The sequence below is a fragment of the Balaenoptera borealis genome (assembly GCF_965194805.1).
Source record: "Balaenoptera borealis genome assembly, chromosome: 3".
Taxonomy (NCBI): Eukaryota; Metazoa; Chordata; class Mammalia; order Artiodactyla; family Balaenopteridae; genus Balaenoptera; species Balaenoptera borealis.
In genome coordinates this window covers 184,621,220-184,642,894 of record NC_138866.1, presented here as the reverse complement: position 1 = coordinate 184,642,894, position 21,675 = coordinate 184,621,220, and the positions used below count along the sequence as shown (strand labels likewise).

The following is a 21,675-nucleotide window of genomic DNA, read 5'->3' as shown; positions in this document are numbered from 1 at the left end:
CCCACACAGTTCAAACCCATGTTGTTCAAAGTCAACTGTGTGTATACATATATATGATGAATATAAGTTGTACATATGATGTATATTATATCCAGGAGTGGAATGATGATAAGATTTACGTCTCCAGCTCTGACCTGACCTCTGACCATTTGACTGCCTAGTTGACATCTCCACTTGTATATAAAAATACACATTAAATTTTACATGGACAAAGCTGAACTCCTGATTCTCCCATCTGAAACCCGTTTTTTCACAGCCTCCCCATCTCGATTCATGTCAACTCATCTCTCCAGTTGCTTGGGCCAAAGACATTGGCGTATCCTCAGCTTCCTCTTTTCTCATGGCCCTCATCCAAGACATGAACAAATCTGTTGGCTCCACCTTCAAAATGCACCCAGAGTTGGACCTCTTTTGACTATCTCCACAGCTGTGGTCTGAGTCACTATTCTCTCTTGGCTGAACGTAATAATTAGGCCAAGTTTTTGACATGCAAAAAAGATCTGGGGCTGACTTTGAAGGTATAGCCTAGAGAAAACTAAATCACTCAGATTGGTAACTAACTAACTTAGGAGAATCTTTCCTTCTTTTAAGAAGAAAAGGCAGAGAAGAGAAAAGACAACTTAAATGATCTGCTGGGAGAATGAGAGCCTAGGTCAGAAATGTTAAAGGGACTTATTTAAGCTGAAAAGAAATGGTTCTAATTAATAACAAGAAAACATACCAAAATAAAAAATCTCACTGGAAGAGGTAAATATATAGTAAAGGTAATGAATCAGTCACATATAAAGCAAGTATGAAGGTTAAAGACAAAAGTAAAATTAAATAAAACTGCAATAATTAGTCAAGGGATGCATACAATTAAAAGATATAAAAGGTGACATACAAATATAAGACATGATGGGGGGAATAAAAAGTAAAGTTCTAGAATGTGTTCAAATTTAAGTTGTTATCAACTTAAAACAGACCATTACATACATACGATGTTATATGTGAACCTCATGGTAACCACGAAGCAAAAATTTATAGTGAATACACAAAAAGAAAAATGACAAAAGAAGCTGAACATAACACTAAAGAAACGCATGAAACCACAAAGGAAGAGAGAAAGAGAAGAAGAAAGGAACAGAGAGAACTACAAACCAGAAACTACAAGCCAGAAAACAGCTAACAAAATGGCAGTAAATACATACCTAGCAATAATTACTCTAACTGTAAATGGACTAAATGCTCCTATTGAGGGGACTTCCCTGGCAGTCCAGTGATTCAGACTTCACCTTCCAATGCAGGGGGTGTGGGTTCAATCCCTGGACAGGGAGCTGAGAGCCCACATACCTCATGGTCAAAAAACCAAAACATAAAACAGAAGCAATATTGTAACAAATTCAATAAGGACTTTAAAAATGGTCCATATAAAAAAATTAAAACATAAATAAAAATAAATGCTCCTATTGAAAGACACAGAGTGGCTGAAAACAAGACCCAACTATATGCTGTTTACAAGAGGCTCACTTTAGAAGTAAGGACACACACAGTGAAAGCAAAGGGATGGAGAAGGATATTCCATGCAAATGGAAATGAAAAGAAAGTTGGAGTAGCTATACTCATATCAGATAAAATAGACCTTAAAATAAAGACTGTAATTAAAGACAAAAAGGACATTACATAATGATAAAGGGATTAATCTAGCAAGAAGATCTAAACATTTATAAATATATATGCACCCAACATAGGAGCACCAAAATATTTAAAGTGAATATTAATGAGCCTAAAGGGAGAAATTGACAGCAATACAATAAGAGTAGGGGACTTTAACACCCCACTTACATCGATGGATAGATCATCCAGACAGAAAATCAATAAGGAAACATCAGCCATAAATGACATATGAGACCAGAGATTTAAAAGATTTATACAGAACATTCCATCCAAAAGCAGCAGAGTATACATTCTCAATGCACATAGAGCATTCTCCAGGGTTGATCACATGTTAGGCCAGAAAACAAGTCTTAAGAAATTAAAGAAGGCTGAAGTCATAGCAAGCATTTTTCTCTGATCACTATGGTATAAAACTAGAAATCATTTACAGGAAGAAAATTCAAAAACCGTAAACATGGAGATTAAATAATATGCTACTGATCAATCAATGGGTCATTGAAGAAATCAAAGGAAAAAATTTAAAAATACCTACAGACAAATGAAAACAGAAATATGATATACCAAAGTCTATGGGATGCAGCAAAAGCAGTTCTAAGAGGAAAGTTCATAATGATACAAGCCTACTTCAAGAAAGAAGACAAATTCCAAATAACTAATCCAACTTTACATCCAAAGCATCTAGAGAAAAGAAGAACAAATGAAGCCCAAAGTTAGTAGAAGGAAGGAAATAATAAAGATCAAAGCAAAAATAAATGAAATAGGGACTAAAAAGACAATAGAAAATATCAGTGAAACTAAGCTGGTTCTTTGAAAAGATAAACAAAATTGACAAAACATTAGCTAGATTCACCAAGAAAAAAAAAGAGAGCAGGCTTAAATAAATGAAATCAGAAATAAAAGAGAAGTAACAACTAATAGTAAAGAAATACAAAGGATCATAAGAGACAACTATGGAGAATTATACACCAACAATTGAACAACCTAGAAGAAATGGATTAATTTCTAGAAACATACAATCTTCCAAGACTGAATCATGAAGAAACAGAAAATCTGAATAGCTTGATTACTAGTGAGAAGATTGAATCAGCAATCAAAAACCTCCCAACGAACAAAAGTCTAGGACCAGGTGGCTCACTAGCAAATTCTACCAAACATCCAAAGAAGATTTAATACCAATCCTTCTCAAACTATTCCCAAAAAAATGAAGAGGAAGAAACACTTCCAAACTCATTTTAAGAGGCCAACATTACCCTGATACTAAAACCAGAGAAGAATACCACAAAAAAATTACTGACCAATATCCTTAATGAACATAGATGCAAAAATCCCCAACAAAATATTAGCAAACCGAATCCAACAACACATTGAAAGGATCATACACCATGATGAAGTGGGATTTATTCCAGGGATGCAAGGATGGTTCAACATCCACAAATCAATGTGATTAACACATTAACAAAACAAAGGATAAAAAATATGATCATCTCAATAGATGCAGAAAAAGCATTTAACAAAATTCAATACCCATTTATGATAAAATGCTCAACAATGTGAATATTGAGGGAATGTACCTCAGCATAAATAAAGGCTATATATGACAAACCCACAGCTAACATCATACTCAATGGTGAAAAGCTCAAAGCTTTTCCTTTAAGATCAGGAACAAGACAAGGATACCCACTCTCATCACTTTTATCAACATAATAGTATTGCAAGTCCTAGCCACATCAGTTAGGCATGAAAAAGAAATAGAAGCCATCCAAATTGGAAAGGAAGAAGTAAAATTGTCACTATTTGCAGATGACATGATACCATATATAGAAAACCCTAAAGAGTCGAGCAAAAAAAAAAAAAAAATTTGTTAGAATAAATGAATTCAGTAAAGTTGCCAGATATAAAAAATCAATATACAGAAATCTGTTGTATTTCTATACACTAATAATGAACTATCAGAAAGAGAGATTAAGAAAACAATCCCATTTACAATTGTGTCAAAAAGAATAAAATACCCAGGGATAACTTCAGCCAAGGTGAAAGAATAACAGAATAACAGAGGCAGAAAGACGAATAACTGAGCTGGAAGACAAAATGGTGGAAATAACTGCCAAGGAGCAAAATAAAAAAGAATGAAAAGAATTGAAGACAATCTCAGAGACCTCTGGGACAACACTAAACGCACCAACATTCAAATTGTAGGGGTCCCAGAAGAAGAAGAGAAAAAGAAAGGGTCTGAGAAAATATTTGAAGAGATTATAGTCACAAAATTCCCTAAGATGGGAAAGGAAATAATCACCCAAGTCAAGGAAGACACATATTAATCAAACTAACAAAGATTAAATTCAAAGAAAAAGTATTAAAAGCAGCGAGGGACAAACAACAAATAACATAAAAAGGAATCTCCATAAGGTTATCAGATGACTTTTCAGCAGAAACTCTGCAGGCCAGAAGGGAGTGGTAGGATATACTTAAAGTGATGAAAGAGAAAAACCTACAACCAAGATTACTCTACCCAGCAAGGATCTCATTCAGATTTGACAGAGAAATCAGGAGCTTTTCAGACAAGCAAAAGCTAACAGCACCACCAAACCAGCTTTACAACAAATGCTAAAGAAACTTCTCTAGGTGGGAAACACAAGAGAAGAAAAAGACCCACAAAAGCAAACCCAAAACAACTAAGAAAATGGTAATAGGAACAAACACATGGATAATAACCTTGAATGTAAATGGATTAAATGCCCCAACCAAAAGACACTGGTGGAATGGATAAATACAAGACCCATATATATGCTGTCTACAAGAGACCCACTTCAGACCTAGGGACACATACAGACTGAAGGTGAAGGGACAGAAAAAGATATTCCATGCAAATGGAAATCAAAAGAAAGCTGGAGTAGCAATACTCATATCAGATAAAATAGACTTTAAAGACTGTTATAAGAGATAAGGAGGGACACTACATAATGATCAAGGGATCAATCCAAGAAGAAAATACAACAATTATAAATGTTTATGCACCCAACATAGGAGCACCTCAATACATAAGGAAAATGCTAACAACCATGAAAGAAGAAATCAACAGTAACACAATAATAGTAGGGGACTTTAACACACCACTTACAACAATGGACAGATCATCCAAGAAGAAAATAAATAAGGAAACACAAGCTTTAAATGACACAATAGACCAGATAGATTTAATTGATACTTATAGAACATTCCACCCAAAAGTGGCAGAATACACTTTCTTCTCAAGTGCACATGGAACATTCTCCAGGATAGATCACATCTTGGGTCACAAATCAAGTCTTGGTAAATTTAAGAAAATTGAAATCATATCAAGCATCTTTTCTGACCACAATGCTATGAGATTGGAAATCAATTACAGGAAAAAAAAACTGTAAAAACTACAAATACATGGAGGCTAAACAGTGCACTACTAAATAACCAAGAGATCACTGAAGAAATCAAAAAGAAATTAAAAAATACATAGAAACAAATGACAATGAAAACACAATGACCCAAAACCTATGGGACACAGCAAAAGCAGTTCTAAGAGGGAAGTTTATAGCAATTCAATTTCACCTCAAGAAACAAGAAAACTCTCAAATAAACAATCTATCCCTACACTTAAAACAACTAGAGAAAGAAGAACAAAGAAAATCTAAAGTCAGTAGAAGGAAAGAAATCATAAAAATCAGAGCAGAAATAAATGAAATAGAAATGAAGAAAACAATAGCAAAGATCTATAAAGCTAAAAGCTGGTTCTTTGAGAAGATAAACAAAATTGATAAACCCTTAGCCAGACTCATCAAGAAAAAAAAGGAGAGGATGCAAATCAATAAATTTAGAAATGAAAAAGGAGAAATCAAAACTGACACCACAGAAATACAAAGCATCCTAAGAGACTACTACAAGCAACTCTATGCCAATAAAATGGACAACCTGGAAGAAATGGACAAATTCTTGGAAAGGTACAATTTTCCAAGACTGAACCAGGAAGAATTAGAAAATATGAATAGACCTATTGCAAGTAATGAAATTGAAACCATAATTTAAAATCTTCCAACAAACAAAAGTCCAGGACCTTATGGCTTCACAGGTGAATTCTATCAAACATTTAGGGACGAGCTAACACTGATCCTTCTCAAACTCCTCCAAAAAATTGCAGAGGGAGAAACACTCCCAAATTCATTCTATGAAGCCACCGTCACCCTGATATCAAAACCAGGAAAAGATATCACAAAAAAAGAAAATTATAGACCAATATAACTGATGAACATAGATGCAAAAATCCTGAACAAAATACTAGCAAACAGAATCCAACAACACATTAAAAGGATCATACACCATGATCAAGTGGGATTTACCCCAGCAATGCAAGGATTCTTCAATATATGCAAATCAATCAATGTAATATACCACATTAACAAGTTAAGCAATAAAAACCATATGATAACCTCATTAGATGCAGAAAAAGCTTTTGACAAAATTCAACACCGCTTTATGATAAAAACTGTCCAGAAAGTGGGCATAGAGGGAACCAACTTCAACATAGTAAAGGCCATATATGACAAATCCACAGCAAGCATCATACTCAATGGTGAAAAACTGAAAGCATTGCCACTAAGATCAGGAACAAAACAAGGATGTCCGCTCTCGCCACTCTTATTCAACATAGTTTTGGAAGTCCTAGCCACAGCAATCAGACAAGAAAAAGAAAAAAAGGAATACAAATTGGAAAAGAAGAAGTAAAACTGTCACTGTCTGTGGATGACATGACACTATACACAGAAAATCCTAAAGATGCCAACAGAAAACTACTAGAACTAATCAATGAATTGGGTAAGGTTGCAGGATACAAAATTAATGCATAGAAATCTCTGGCATTCCTATACACCAACAACGAAAAATCAGAAAGAGAAATTAAGGAACCAATCCCATTTACCATCGCAACAGAAAGAATAAAATACCTCGGAATAAACCTGCTTAAGGAGGTGAAAGACTTGTACTCAGAAAACTATAAACCACTGATGAAAGAAATCAAAGGTGACATAAACAGATGGAGTAATATACCATGTTTATGGATTGGAAGAATCAATATTGTGAAAATAACTATACTATACTACCCAAAGCAACCTACAGATTCAGTGCAATCCCTATCAAACTACCAATGGCATTCTTCACAGAATTATAACAAAAAATTTTACAATTCGTATGGAAACACAAAAGACCCCAAATAGCCAAAGCAGTCTTAAGAAAGAAAAACAGAGTTGGAGAAATCAGGCTCCCCAACTTCAAACTAATCCACAGAGCTACAGTAGTCAAGACAGTATGGTACTGGCACAAAAACAGAAATATAGATCAATGGTACAGGATAGAATGCCCAGAGATAAACCCACGCACATATGGTCACCTAGTTTATGACAAAGGAGGCAAGAACATACAATGGAGAAACGACAGCCTCTTCAATAAGTGGTGCTGGAAAACTGGACAGCTACATGTAAAAGAATGAAATTATAACACTACCTAACACCATACACAAAAATAAACTTGAAATAGATTAAAGACCTAAATGTAAGACGAGACACTATAAAACTCTTAGAGGAAAACATAGGAAAAACACTCTTTGACATAAACCACAGCAAGATCTTTTTTGACCCACCTCCTAGAGTAACGGAAATAAAAACCAAAAATAAACAAATGGGACTTAATTAAACTTAAAACCTTTTGCACAGCAAAGGAAACCATAAACAAGACAAGAAGACAACCCTCAGAATGGGAGAAAATATTTGCAAATGAAACAACAGACAACGGGTTAATCGCCAAAATATACAAACAGCTAATGGAGCTCAATATCAAAAAAAGAACAATCCAATTAAAAAATGGGCAGAAGACCTAAACAGACAGTTCACCAAGGAATTCATACAAATGGCCAAGAGGCACATGAAAAGATGCTGAACATCACTAATTATTAGAGAAATGCAAATCAAAACTACAATGAGGTATCACCTCATACCAGTCAGAATGGCCATCATCAAAATATCTACAAACAATAAATACTGGAGAGGGTGTGTAGAAAAGGGAACCCTCTTGCACTGTTGGTAGGAATGTAAATTGATACAACCACTATGGAAAACAGTATGAAGTTTCCTTAAAAAACTAAAAATAGAACTACCATATGACCCAGCAATCCCACTACTGGGCATATACCCTGAGAAAAACATAATTCAAAAAGAGACATGTATCACAATGTTCATTGCAGCTCTATTTACAATAGCCAGGACATGGAAGCAACCTAAGTGTCCATCATCGGATGAATGGATAAAGAAGATGTGGCACATATATACAATTGAATATTACTCAGCCATAAAAAGAAACGAAATTGAGTTATTTGTAGTGAGGTAGATGGACCTAGAGTCTGTCATACAGAGTGAAGTAAGTCAGAACGACCAAAACAAATACTGTATTCTAACGTGTATATATGGAATCTAAAAAAAAAAAAAAAGGTACCGATGAACCTAGTTGCAGGGCAGGAATAAAGATGTAGATGTAGAGAATGGACTTGAGGACATGGGGTGGGAGAGGGAAGCTGGGGCAAAGTGAGAGTAGCATCGACGTATATACACTACCAAATGTAAAAGAGTTGGCTGGTGGGAAGCAGCAGCATAGCACAGGGAGATCAGCTCAGTGCTTTGCGATGACCTAGAGGGGTGGGATAGGGAGGATGGGAGGGAGGCTGAAGAAGGAGGGGATATAAGGACATATGTATGCATATGGCTGATTCATTTTCGTGTACAACAGAAACTAACACAGTATTGTGAAGCAATTATACTCCAATAAAGATCTATTGAAAAAAATAAATGGAAATATATTCTGTGATCATGGATTGGAAGAATTAATATTGTTAAAATGTCCATACTAGGGGGCTCCCCTGGTGGCGCAGTGGTTGAGAATCTGCCTGCCAATGCAGGGGACATGGGTTCGAGCCCTGGTCTGGGAAGATCCCACATGCCGCGGAGCAGCTAGGCCCGTGAGCCACAACTACTGAGCCTGCGCACCTGGAGCCTGTGCTCCGCAACAGGAGAGGCCACGATAGTGAGAGGCCCACGCACCGTGATGAAGAGTGGCCCCCACTTGCCGCAACTGGAGAAAGCCCTCGCACAGAAGCGAAGACCCAACACAGCCATAAATAAATAAATAAATAAATAAAATGTCTCTTTAAAAAAAAAAAATGTCCATACTATATAAAGCAGTCTACGGATTTAATGCAATCCCTCTCAAAATTCAAAGGGCACTTTTGATGGGAATAGAACATTAATTCTAAAATTTGTATGGAACCACAAAAGACCCCAAATAGCCAGAACAGTCTTGAGAAAGAACAAAGCTGGAGGGATCACACTCCTTGATTTCAAAGTATGCTATAAAGCTATGGTAATCAAAACAGTATGGTTTTGCATAAAAACAGACACAGAGATCAATGGAACAGAATAGAGAGCCTAGAAACAAATCTACACATATATGAACAATTAGTTTACAAGAGAAGAGTCACGAACATATACTTGGAGAAAGAATAGTCTCTTCAATAAATGGTGTTGTGAACACTGGACAGCCATAGGAAAAAAGAATGAAACTAGACTATGATCGTATACCATACACAAAAATTAATTCAAAATGGATTAAAGACTTGAATGTAAGACCTGAAACCATAAAATTGCTAGAAGAAAACATAGGCAGTAAGGTCTTTGACATTGATCTTAGTGATGCTTTTGTGGATCTGACTCCAAAGGCAAAGGAAACAAAAGCAAAAATAACCAAATGGGACTGCATCAAACTAAAAAGCCTCTGCAAAACAAAGGAAGCCGCCATCAAAATGAAAAAGCAATGTACTGAACACAAGCAGATACTTGCAAATCATATATCCAGTAAGGGGCTAACATCCAAAATATACAAAGAACCCATACAACTCAACAACATAAAAGCAACCTGATTTAAAAATGGGCAGAGGGGGCTTCCCTGGTGGCGCAGTGGTTGAGAGTCTGCCTGCCAATGCGGGGGACACGGGTTCGAGCCCTGGTCTGGGAGGGTCCCACATGCCGCGGAGCAGCTGGGCCCGTGAGCCACAATTGCTGAGCCTGCGCGTCTGGAGCCTGTGCTCCGCAACAAGAGAGGCCGCGATAATGAGAGGCCTGCGCACCGCGATGAAGAGTGGCCCCCACTTGCCACAACTAGAGAAAGCCCTCACGCAGAAACGAAGACCCAACACAGCCATAAATAAATAAATAAATAATTAATTAATTAAACTTTAAAAAGAATATCACCAAACATTCCGAGAAGCAACTGGCCCTGAATCTGATCAGGGACCACTTCTAAAAAAATAAATAAATAAATTTTAAAAAATGGGCAGAGGACCTGAATAGACATTTTTCCAAAGAAGACATACAGATGGCGAACCGGCACATGAAAAGATGTTCAATATCCCTAATTATTAGAGAAATGGAGATCAAAACCACAATGAGATATCACCTCACACCTGTTAGAATGGATATTATCAAAAAGACAACAAATAAGTGTTGGTGAGGATGTGGAGAAAAGGGAACCCTCGTGCACTGTTGGTAGGATGTAAATTTGTGCAGTCACTGTGAAAAACAGTATGGAGATTCCTCAAACAATTAATAGAACTACCATATGATCCAGCAATTCCACTTCTGGAATTTATCTAAAGAATGCAAAAACAGTAATTCGAAAAGATATATGCACCCCTATGTTCATTATAGATCATTTACAATAGCCAAGATATGGAAACAACCTAAGTGTCCATCAATGGATGAATAGATAAATAAGATATTTTATGTATACACACACACGCCCACACACACAAAATGGAATACTACTCAGCCATAATAAAGAATGAAATCTTGCCATTTGTGACAACATAGATGGACCTTGAAGGTATTATGCCCAGTGAAATAACTCAGAGAAAGACAAAGACCACATGACTGCACTCATGTGAAATCTAAAAAACAAACAAAAACCCCAAAACGAACAAACAAACAAAAACAAAAACTCATAGATACAGATAAAAGATTGGTGGTTACCAGAGGGGAAGGGGGTTAGGAGGCAGGCGAAATGGATGAAGTGGGTCAACTGCATGATGATGGATAGCAACTAGACCTTTGGTAGTGATCACTTTGTAGTGTATGCAGATGTTGAATTATAATGTACACCTGAAACTTATATAATGTTATATACCAATTTTACTTCAATAAAAATTTAAGAAGATTGAATACGCAGAAATTAGAAGAAATAGCTAATGTCAGAATTTCCAGCTTCTGAAGGAGACAAAATGGGATCATGAGTGCAGTGGGTGGGAACAGCCTGGAGAAGAAATGCTGAGATACCAGAGAGAACATGTTTCTACTGAATGTAGCTACAGGCACGGTCGTCGGGACTGGAAGTTGAGGTATTTTCTGCCTGTAACCTCCATTTTCTTTTCAATATAGAAGGCAAGTTCACGTGAGAAGTACCCCTACTTAACACATAGGCTTATAATGGGTAATTTCACATAGAAGTATTTTAAAACAATAAGAGACATGAACTCTTTATTAGAAAACAATTGCCTTAATTATACAAAGGCATTTTCCATGGAAGGATTTTGTTTTGGTTTACAACTTTGCTCTAGGAAATGCTAAGAATTTATAAAATCGGAGGTAAATCTATAAAATTGAATTCTATCAAGCTAAGCAAGAATTCTAAATTGTTTAAGAATAAGGCCAGGCCAAGAATCATCTAAATATGGATATATTAAAATGGATAAAAATGTCCACAGCATATCTACACTACCAAATGTAAACTAGATAGCTAGTGGGAAGCAGCCGTGTAGCACAGGGAGATCAGCTCCATGCTTTGTGACCACCTAGAGGGGTGGGATAGGGAAGGTGGGAGGGAGATGCAAGAGGGAGGAGATATGGGGACATATGTATACGTAGAGCTGATTCACTTTGTTATACAGCAGCAACTAACACACCATTGTAAAGCAATTATACTCCAAGAAAGATGTTAAAAAAAAAAAATGTCCACAGTATTCCTTAATTTTAGTCAGTCTAAATTCTTAATGTTATCTTGTCTGCATTTATATTTATCTCTGAAAATTGGCACATTATTAGAAGGAATTCAAAACCAAAAACATGTTAATATTTAAAATACCTCATTGGATAGAGAATTCATTCCCCATAGGAGTAAACATGGAAAGATATCCAGAGGAGACGAAGCCAAAGAATTGAAAAGGAAAAAAAAAAAAAAAACCCTTTAGTTAAACCACTTTCCCAACTTTATTTTGATTTCTTTTTAGCTTTCAAAAGCAGATTAATATGGAAAAATAAAGCACAAGGCTGGAGAAAAGAGCCACAATTTTTCTTCTTCAGTGTCAAAGAAATAGCTTTCCCTGCTCCTACTAAGTTGGAACTAAGCTCAGAAGGTTGAAAATAAATGACTAATTTCTTGGGAAATAACCTTAAGTGAAAGATTCTTTTGGCCCAATGATTGCTTTTCTTAAACTCCAGTTGACTTAACCTCATTCTCAAGGCCTCTTCTGCCCTCCCTTCCATCACACCCTACTGGTATCAAGTGTACCTAAAAGGCAGTCTCGGCACTTGCTACCCACCTCGGGAATGTTTTCCTTCTCTGATACAATTTGTGGGCAGGAATAAGTCAAAAGTGTGCTTCCTTCATTTCTTTTAAAAACTTCTCTCTGACATCTAAGATCTTTAAAAATGGGACCTAAAAAATATTACCACAAAATGTCACAAAGTAATGTTTCTACCAACTTTGAAAAAAACTGTGATAACCCTCTAAAAAGTTTTAATACATAACTAACATGTTAATTTTCATCTTCTCGTTTTGCTAAAATTGTATAAAGTGATACCTCTTAGTCTCATCTATACAAGAACTTCAAATTTCAGAGAAAGAAATGGAATGAGTTTTATAACAGAATGATCCTTCTTCCCCTTCTGGCAAAGACCATGTTCATTTCAGAGCCCATCTTGCATTATTTTTACCAAGTTAGCTGTTCAGAACTGCAGGGTTGGCTCTAAGCATGGTATCTAGGCCAGCGATTAAATAAAAAAATTTTTTCAGCAGTGGAACTCTTTTCCTTTCTTTTTAAAAAAAAAAAAAAATTTACCAAGTATTTATCACTATGAATTGATGTTAAGAATTAACAATATAAAATCTCATTTCCAGGCATAAGCATATTCAGAAGCAAAATTTACACACATTTATCATAAAATAGTAAGTAGCAAGAGAAATATAATTTTATTAATCCTGGAGGTATCTTGCAATATTAATAAGAATATTAAGGACTGAAAGCTAATAGTACAAATGGGAATGATGAAATATGTCTCTACCAAATGCAGATGCATTTTTTGTTTCAGGTATATTTCCTCTAATTTTTATTACCAGTGTCCTGAGTTGGAAGAACGTTTAATGTCTAGATGTACTATGTAAAAGTAATACCTATATAATTTTTTGAAAACTGTTTGTTTCAATTTAAGTGGAAGCATTTCTTAGCTATGCAGTGATTCTTAGCGTCTTTCTTTTAAATGTAGTTCTCAAAAACGGATAAATCCATTAAACTCTGAAAAGTTTTGATATATTTTCTTGCACATCTGAAATTGGTCATCAAACTTTATGTGATTTAGTAATCTCTTTCTTAATACATAAATTCATATAATCTTTCTAAAGTTCTAGGAAGACTTAGCAGTAGAAAGTCCCAGAAACTTTTAAAGAGTGGAAGAACTCTTTTCCTTTTTTCCCCCAAACAAAAACTCAACTCTTGTACGAAATTCACATAGATTGATACATCAACATCCCGTGCAAGGCACCACGGCGCGTCGGAAGGGAAAGCAGGGCACGGGCTCCTAGAGCTCTGCCTGCCCCTCCGTCCCCCATACGGACCCTCAGGCTACTGTCTCCAGTTCTGTGATACACAGCAAACCACTTATCTTCATAACCTTTGACCTCCTCCCCTCTCTATTTCCGTTCTCGCAACAGCACAGCGCCCTTGGCTGCTCCTTCCACACAGGTCTTCTCTGTCCACATTCGCTCCTCCAACAATTGCCCCACAACCCGAAAAACTGCCGTCCCCTCAGTTTTCATAGTCTCAGCCAGACACTCGGAAGAGAACAGTTTAAACACATTCCTGCTCAGTTTTAAATGAGTGATAGCCTTGCTTATCCTTCCTGGATTTCAAAGTTTGTTTTTAGGCTAAATCTTTAGCTTACAAAATTTCAAATTCTATACCAAAGTGATACATCTCAGGCAGCACATTAGGACTTAGGATTTAGGAAGGTCTTTGGGGCCGCCCTGAAATGACACGTGCAGAACATCGCTTCTGTGTGACCGACTTCAGAACCCTCCTGAGGGAGCTGGATGGATCGTATTCCTGAGCCTGTTCCAGGACAGCCCAGAGCTCCTGATCAAACATGTTAATAAAGTCATCCTTTCAATCTTGCTTTAATGTCAGTTTGGATCCGAGGTACTAAAGTCGCTTATTGTGTCAATACTTATTTTGTGTTAATCTAGCTTTGTTCAGTGTATATCTTAAACTTCGGGCAAGATTTTCCTTTTAAATGAATATCTTCTCTATCACATCTTTTTGGACGTGATGAGCACAGGTGGGCAGGTCTTTGTTTCCTTGTCTACCAGGAAAAGATGTTGCTGGTCACCTGCGACGTGATGTGAGGAAGTCACGGTGCAGCCCGCGAGGCGGGCAGAGGGCGAGGAGCGAGGCATGTGGCGGGCAGTCCGGGGCTCAGCCCTCCCTCCGCCTCGGGCCAGAGGACCCAGCTTTCTGGGCTGTTACAAGCCCCGCGTCCCCAGACTCAAGGAACAGGTGGCGGGGGGAGGCCTCTCTCCCTTTCCACAAAGCAAAGCCTAGGCAGGACACAAGCTAAAGCTCAGGCAGGCTTTTCTCAGTTCACCACCACCCAACCTCCACCAGAAATGGCGTTCCCCACCCACTGCACCATTGTGGATCCAGGGAAGGCAGGGAGGGTGGGTGTCCCGCGAGAAGGAAGGGAATGATAGTGACAGTGACCAACATGTCAACCAGCGGTTAGCGCTCACCGCGTGTGAGACACCATCAAAGTGCCCTGTATGTACTAATTCACTTAACGCTCCCGGCAAACGCAGAGTTATATATTATTAATTTTCTAGTGTTACAGATGAGGAAACTGCAGCATAGGGAGACTGAGTCGCTTGCCCAAAGTCACAGAGCTTGGGAAAGCCAGGATTTGAACGTAAGCTCTAGGTCCCATGCTCTCACCCATCGCGAACACCGCCGCCCTTTTGTCAGAAGCGTGCGTGGAGAAGGAGCTGCTCTGGCCCGGACCCTGGACCCCTGGTGCTGCATTCCCTCAGGCCATCGCGCCCACACCCAGCGCCGAAATCTGCAGTCACGGTCAACTGGCTCCACTTGCAATGATTCCACTCAAAGGGGCCTCTTTGTTTCTGCAAATGCTCCCCGTGGGTCCGCTGCAGACCGAGTGCAATCTGTGGGGACCAGGCCCCGGCCGGGGCTGACCTTTTAGACATTCATCTCCACCAGTGGTGCACCACTGCCCCTGCACCATGTTGGACTTGCAGTCCAGCACACTCAGAGCTCCTCCTGAAGGCTGAATCCCTTCCTTTCTCTGTGTATCCTCAGAGGTTATGCCCACCAACACCATTTTGAAGTTAAGATGCTCTGCATATTTCACCTCCAGCAACAAACAAGGCTGAGAAGGTTTTGAAATCACTCCTCTGATGCTTCCACTCATTCCCACTCAGACCCCTTTTTAAATCCCTTTTCAAATGTACTTGAGTTATTTTTCTCTGGTACAAGATAAAACTTATCCGTCCTTCTTTCCACTCTTTTGGGCGCAACGACTGGATCTCTCTGGTTTAACATTCCTAACAGCTTATATTGTGTTCACAGACTGCATCCACTGTGTATGCTGCTTTTCAAATTGTTCCATAAGATTCTTCCTAGTACTGACCCTGGAAGAGTGTTGCCAAGGGACAGCTGCTTCCTGTCTCTACTCTGTCTCTTGTCCCTGTCCCCTTGCCAGGTTCCCTAAGCATAACAAAGCTCACCCTCCCCGCCCCGTGTTGTTGTGCCTCACACACACACACACACACACACACACACACACACACACACACACTTCTGAATTGCTTTGGTGTAGAACTTTGTCACAAATGCCCTAGAAATCTACATAATGACAGTTTGCTCCTTTTGGGGCAATCAAGGAGCCCATAAGTTTATCTGTGAGCACATTTCATGGATTACCCAAATACAGGTAACCAGCAGTGCTAATTTTCCCCCTCCAGCTTTATTGCTTCATACGTAAGGCAAAACGACTTAAAGATGCATTTCAGGAGGATGCGTTAACAGTGTGAATCTTATTCTCCATGAGCCAGTGGTATGTTAAAGCTCTCATGCAGTGAAACTAAACGTCTCTTTTTCAGCCTGTCAGTTTACTCTGACATAGGCAGTTGCTGTGAAAATTATCCTAATGAGCATTAGAGGAATAAATAATAGAAATAATTTTTTAAATTATTTCAATAAAGTTTGAGGGTTATAAGAAGCAAGTGTCAGTGCAAAATGGCTTTGCCGACTTGGCAGTGGCAGGCGGAGTCTGTGATGGAATTTTTACCTTAAGTGCAGCAGCCTAGCTTTCTCCATGGCCCAGCCATGCTTTCTGAAGTGTTTTATGTACCACAAAATACATAATAGAGGGCAGTTCAATTCACTCCGAACCCCCAGCTACATGACCATGACATATTTGGAGGTGACTCAGGTTCATTCCCAAACATGGTGCCATGACTTCTAAATTCACAGTCTGATTTCCTGCTGCCAGTTATGACTGCCAGATGCTTCCGACAGCGTGGCCAGTTTGTGGTGTCCCTAAAAATCATCAGCAATTTGAAAACATTTGCACCCAGCAATAGTCATACTTTGCAATGATTGCCTGTATTTATCACCTCACTTTTCCAGGGTACAGACTGAAAAAAAAAAAAAATCAAAGAGAAAAAATTAAACTACTCTAGCAGCAGGGAAAATACAGACTTGAAAACCAACTGCATTAGAGGAACTCAGCCCTTTTCTATATTGTTCACAACTTAAACAGTTTGAGCTCTGTGGCTGTGTAGAAGAAAAATATTGTAACATGTTTCCCTCTGTCAAATACTTTTTATTTGGTCTTCACATTTGCAGAATATTTGGATATTTGGATATTATGTTATGTGGCAGGACTGAAAATGGGGAGAGGTTCATTGCTTCATTCGACAAATATTTACTATGTTCTGCTTCGTGGCACGAACCGTGCCTGGGAGTGCCGAAGTGGACGAGACAGGCATGGCTTCTGTCGTCAGGAGGCACAGTCTCCTGAGACCAACAATTCCATCATGACAGCGGGGAGAAGAGACGTCCAAGTCTTAGGCGCGCACAGATGGGGGCAGGGCTGGAAGCAGACACCCCCGAGGAAGAAGAGTGCATCTGAAACCTGAGAGACGGGCGTGGACGGCACAGTGGGTTGCGGGCGGGGATCTGAGTGGCATCCGAGGCAGGGGAGGAGCGGTGGGACCACCTGGCAGGGACCCGCCGAGCGCAGAGGCGCCCGCAGAGAAGCGGCGGCGCGCCCCTCACCCCCGCCCTGCTCTCCACTCGTACATCCTGGCTGGGGGCTGGCCCCGGAGAGCAGGCTTTACTTCACACAAAAGTAGACAACGCTTGCCACCAAGCCAGGTCCCATGAGTATATTCATTTGAGTCCAGGATAAACAGTTTTCACACAAAGACCCTCAAGACCTAACCCTAACCCTTACCCAAATTTAGTGGTTTAAACAACCTAGAAGTTTGTCTTCCTTTGTGTAACGCTGCAGATGGTCCAGGGCTGGTAGCACGGCCCTGCCATCTTCAACGTGTTGGCTAAACTCTGAGTCCAAAGCTGCCCCAGTGGCCTCTACCCCTCAGCCTTCGAGTTAGGAGAGGGACCCAGGGATACGCGTGCATCCTTGACGTGGGGCAAGAAACAAAGTGGCCCACATCACTGCTTCACACGTCCCATCCCGGAGAACTTAGCCCCGTGGTCACAGCGAGAGTCAGGGGAGGCTGAGAGCCGTATTCTGCGCTGTGCTGAAACCGTCCTTAGCCGTCCGTGCCACAAGGTGGGCTGCGGGAGGGGCCAGATGGTGGCAGAGAGGCAGGCAGGACTCAGGTTCTGGGATTACGCGAGGTCTTGCTCAAAGCAAAGGAAACCACGTTAGTGTTGTAGAAGGTGCAAGGGCAGATTTAGGAGAGTTTGCTCGCAGAAAAGGCTGGATTGGGGTGGACACAAGACAAGGCTTCCCAGCGAGTCTCCCATTTAATTATCCAGACAATCCAAATTCTGCATTCAGAGGACACACAGCTGAGTCATATGGCCTCTGAAGAAATTGCCTGAGAGCTTATGTTTCAACAGAAAGGTTTTGGCGGCTACAGACAGAAACCTGGAGCATCCTGTATTATTCAGCCTTCCCCCGCAGTGACCCTCGGCTGTGCTCTGAGTTTACGACGGTCACAGGTCCCAACGAAGCACACAGCCTGGGGTGCAGAGGTGGCCGCACCGGCACGGTCACAGCTGTAGCCACGAGTGTGGCCTGCGCCCTGGCCAGGCCGCAGGAGGACCGAGCCACGCTCGAGGGTGGCACGGACCTGCCAGCGGCCGCTCTGCGGGGCGTCAGACCCTGCCAAGGATGCAGGGCCCATCCACGTGGCACCCAGCCCCTCAGGAGAAATGCTGCTGGAAGCCAGCACCTCAGATTCTTGTCTACGCTGAAAAGGTGGAGGCCGAGGCCTTGAGGGCTGCCGTCTGAGTCGGTTCGGCACACGGAAAGGGGACTTGGTTCCAGGGAGGAGCACTTCAGAAAGACGCCTACCCCACACTCACAGCGTCCAGCCGGCTCGGCAGAACTCTGCTCCCCACGAGAACGGCGGCAGCATTTGGATACCCCGTCAGCCAGGCTCTTCATATACGTGAATCTCTCTCCAGACGTTCATCCTTCTCCTCTCATCCTCTTCGTGTTATCCTTACAGAAGCGGTGAAGACACAGCCAGGGAAGCTGGGTGGCTTGAAGCTGTACCCACAGCCAGGACTCAAACCCAGGTCTAGTCTGGCACCAAACACAAGCTCGTTTCTCTGTACCCTGTGTTATTTATTTAAGGAGTAGGTTTCTCCCTCAGATTTATCCATTTTCTACATTGCATTAATGAACTGACTTTGGGATATCTGTCTAAATTATATGTATTATATTATGTATCTATGCCACCTAAAATGATTTCAAAACCTACCTAAATTGGCACACAAATCACTGGCTATATCCTATAAAAAGTACATCAGAAAATTCTGATGTTCTCATTCTTGCAAAATGGCTTGTGGTAGCTTGAGTGTCTACATGCTGTCAGGATCCTTGTTTTCATGGCTCACTACCAGATCATTCTTTTTATGATAGGACATCACTTCTCTTAGGATTTCAGTGAATATGAAAAATATGGGTAAGCCATACTAGTGGTTTTGATTTAATTATGAATGATAAGGGTTATCAACTAATGATTAATAATTAAGTTCTGATTAATCTATTATTAATTTAACTGAACAGTTAGCAGAGCTAAAACTTGAAATGGTGCTGAAGCATGGAGGACCAATTTAATAAAAGTCACGCCTAACGAGGATAGTTTAGTGAGTCACGACTCAGCCTGGGGCTTCTTTCACTTAGCCCAGTGGTTTTGAGACTTGTTCGTGCTGTGGCATGTGCCACTGGTTTGTTCCTTCTTGTTGCTGAGTAGTATTCCACGGTACGAAGGCACCTACGGTTGTTGATACACTCACGTGTTGAGGGACACTTTGACTGTTTCTGTGTTCGGGTGACTATGAATAATGCTGCTGAAAGTATTCCCAGAGAGATCTTTGCGTGTATACACATTGCCGTGTTTCTCTTGGACAGGCATCTGGGAGTGGAGGTCCAAGGCGGTGTGGCATGCTTAACTTTCTGAGAAGCTGGCAAACTGTTTCCGGGGGGTGGGGGGGCCTGTATCATTTTGCATTTTTGTCAGCAGTGTGGGAGGGTTCCGGGTCCTCCACATCCTTGTCAGCACTTACTATTGTCAGTCTTTTCGATTTTAGCCATTCTGATAAGTATGTGGTTGTGTCTCGGTTTGCATTTCCCTGATGGCTAGTGGTATTGAGCATCTTTTCATGTACTTGTGTTTGCCATCCATATATCTCTGCTGAAGCATCCAGATATCTTGTGAATTTTTAATTGAGTTGTTTATCTTCTTAATGAGTTGTAAGAATTCTTTACGTAATTTGAATACTACAAGTCCTTTGTCAGATATGTAAAATATACATATGTATATATGTATACACGTATACGTACATGGGGACTTGCCCTGGTTTTGCAGAAAAAAGTTGGACCCAGTGTGGCTTCAGTCAGGCTCTTCAGTGCCCCCTTCCAGGTCCCAAACAGTCCCACTGTGAGGATTTCCAGGACTCGTACAAGCAAAGCTGAGGGCATATTCTGGCACAAGAAAGGTGTATGTCCAGATAGATATAGGATAATTTGTTGTCAACACACAATTTCACTTTAAGCAAGCCAGCAACTTTGTTGCCTCTCCCGGTCACAGGGAGGACACCACATTTCCACCTGTGCTGCCCTCTGACCACACGTGGGCGGCTTTCCCAGACCTGTCTCTAGGTGACCAGCAACACATCTTGGATGAGTGTTTCTACCCTTCTTTGGCAAAGATGACAAGCTTCAAAGAGGCTTTCATTTTTACTTCTCTGCATGCAAATTGGAATGAAAAATATCGGGTCAACATTCTGACAAGTGTAGTTTCATTGGCAAGTGACCATCTAAGAAAAAAATACCTTAGAAATTTAATTTCACAAAAACTTGATCAGATTTCCCCCCAGTCAGAAAATCATGGTCTAGTGAAAAATATCAACATTTCCAGTAGTTAGTGTGCTCATTTTAAGTTAGCTCTTATGATAAGCAGAGGTATAAATACTAAGCTGCACATTGTAGAGAGACCCCCTCAAATTGCACGTCGGTTTTCCTTGCTGTAAATGGAGCATTAGGGATGCTTTTCTGATTTTTTTTCCTCCTCAGGGATTCAGACTTTAAACTTGGGTTATAAAGAATGTTGGCTTAAACTTTAGAAATATTTTTCTTACTTTTACTCACAGGTAAACAAAGACTTAGAGAATGAAGTGATTGAAAAACTGAAAGCATATTGCAAACTAGGATATTATAAACAAGTCCTGACTTGTTAACCAGAAGCATAAGCCATTATGTTTGATCACTCCTTAACCACAGAAATCGTTGTGTTCTAATTTAAATATGCATACACTATAATTAAGCTGATTTCAAAAACGTAACTTTTGTTGAGCACCTATACTTTTAAATTTGTGTCCAAAGACATTTCAAAGGGAGACATCTTACACCATGGCAATGGGTTGGAAAATACAGAGATCACACCCTCTATGAACTGAAGAGTTTTGTATTTTTTTAATAATAAAAAAAAAAACAAAAACGATTGATCCTGAAGGAAGTGAAAAAAAGGAGCCTTAGAAGGGAATGTTAATGCATGCATATTTTTGGTACCTTAAAGACTTCAACATGCTAATTCAAGCACTGTTTACTTTTTGTATATAACAGGATTGCTGTTTTCAAGGGTAAAACAGAAGATATTTTCTGAGTGCCAAAAACTACTTATTCATGAAGTCTGAAATACCATTATTATTATTAATTCTTATGTCTAGCATCTGTGAATAGCTTCTTATACGAGAAAACTATTTTGGGTCAGCTGGAGGCCAAAAATAATGAGCTGGCCTCCTGCCTTTGTGTATTGAGTCCAGTAGCTGCCAATTAATAAAATTGATTTTTTTTCTCTTTTGCTCCCGAGATAAATTTCAGAAAATGGAAACAAACATTTGTTGGTGCT

General features: G+C 39.8%; 1 protein-coding gene and 1 long non-coding RNA gene across 12 annotated transcripts in view; one reads left to right on the top strand and one right to left on the bottom strand.

Annotated features, from left to right (window-relative positions):
- ODAD2 (outer dynein arm docking complex subunit 2) overlaps positions 1-21,675 on the bottom strand; it is a 244,586-nt gene that overhangs the window by 22,735 nt on the left and 200,176 nt on the right. The gene's annotated exons all lie outside the window — the stretch shown is intronic.
- The window catches only part of LOC309625912, a 138,871-nt gene that overhangs the window by 100,069 nt on the left and 17,127 nt on the right, over positions 1-21,675 (top strand). The window contains exon 6 of the long non-coding RNA XR_014242787.1: positions 257-21,675. This exon is cut by the window's right edge and continues 12,038 nt beyond it. This is a non-coding gene — a long non-coding RNA (uncharacterized lncRNA). The remainder of the gene's footprint in view (positions 1-256) is intronic.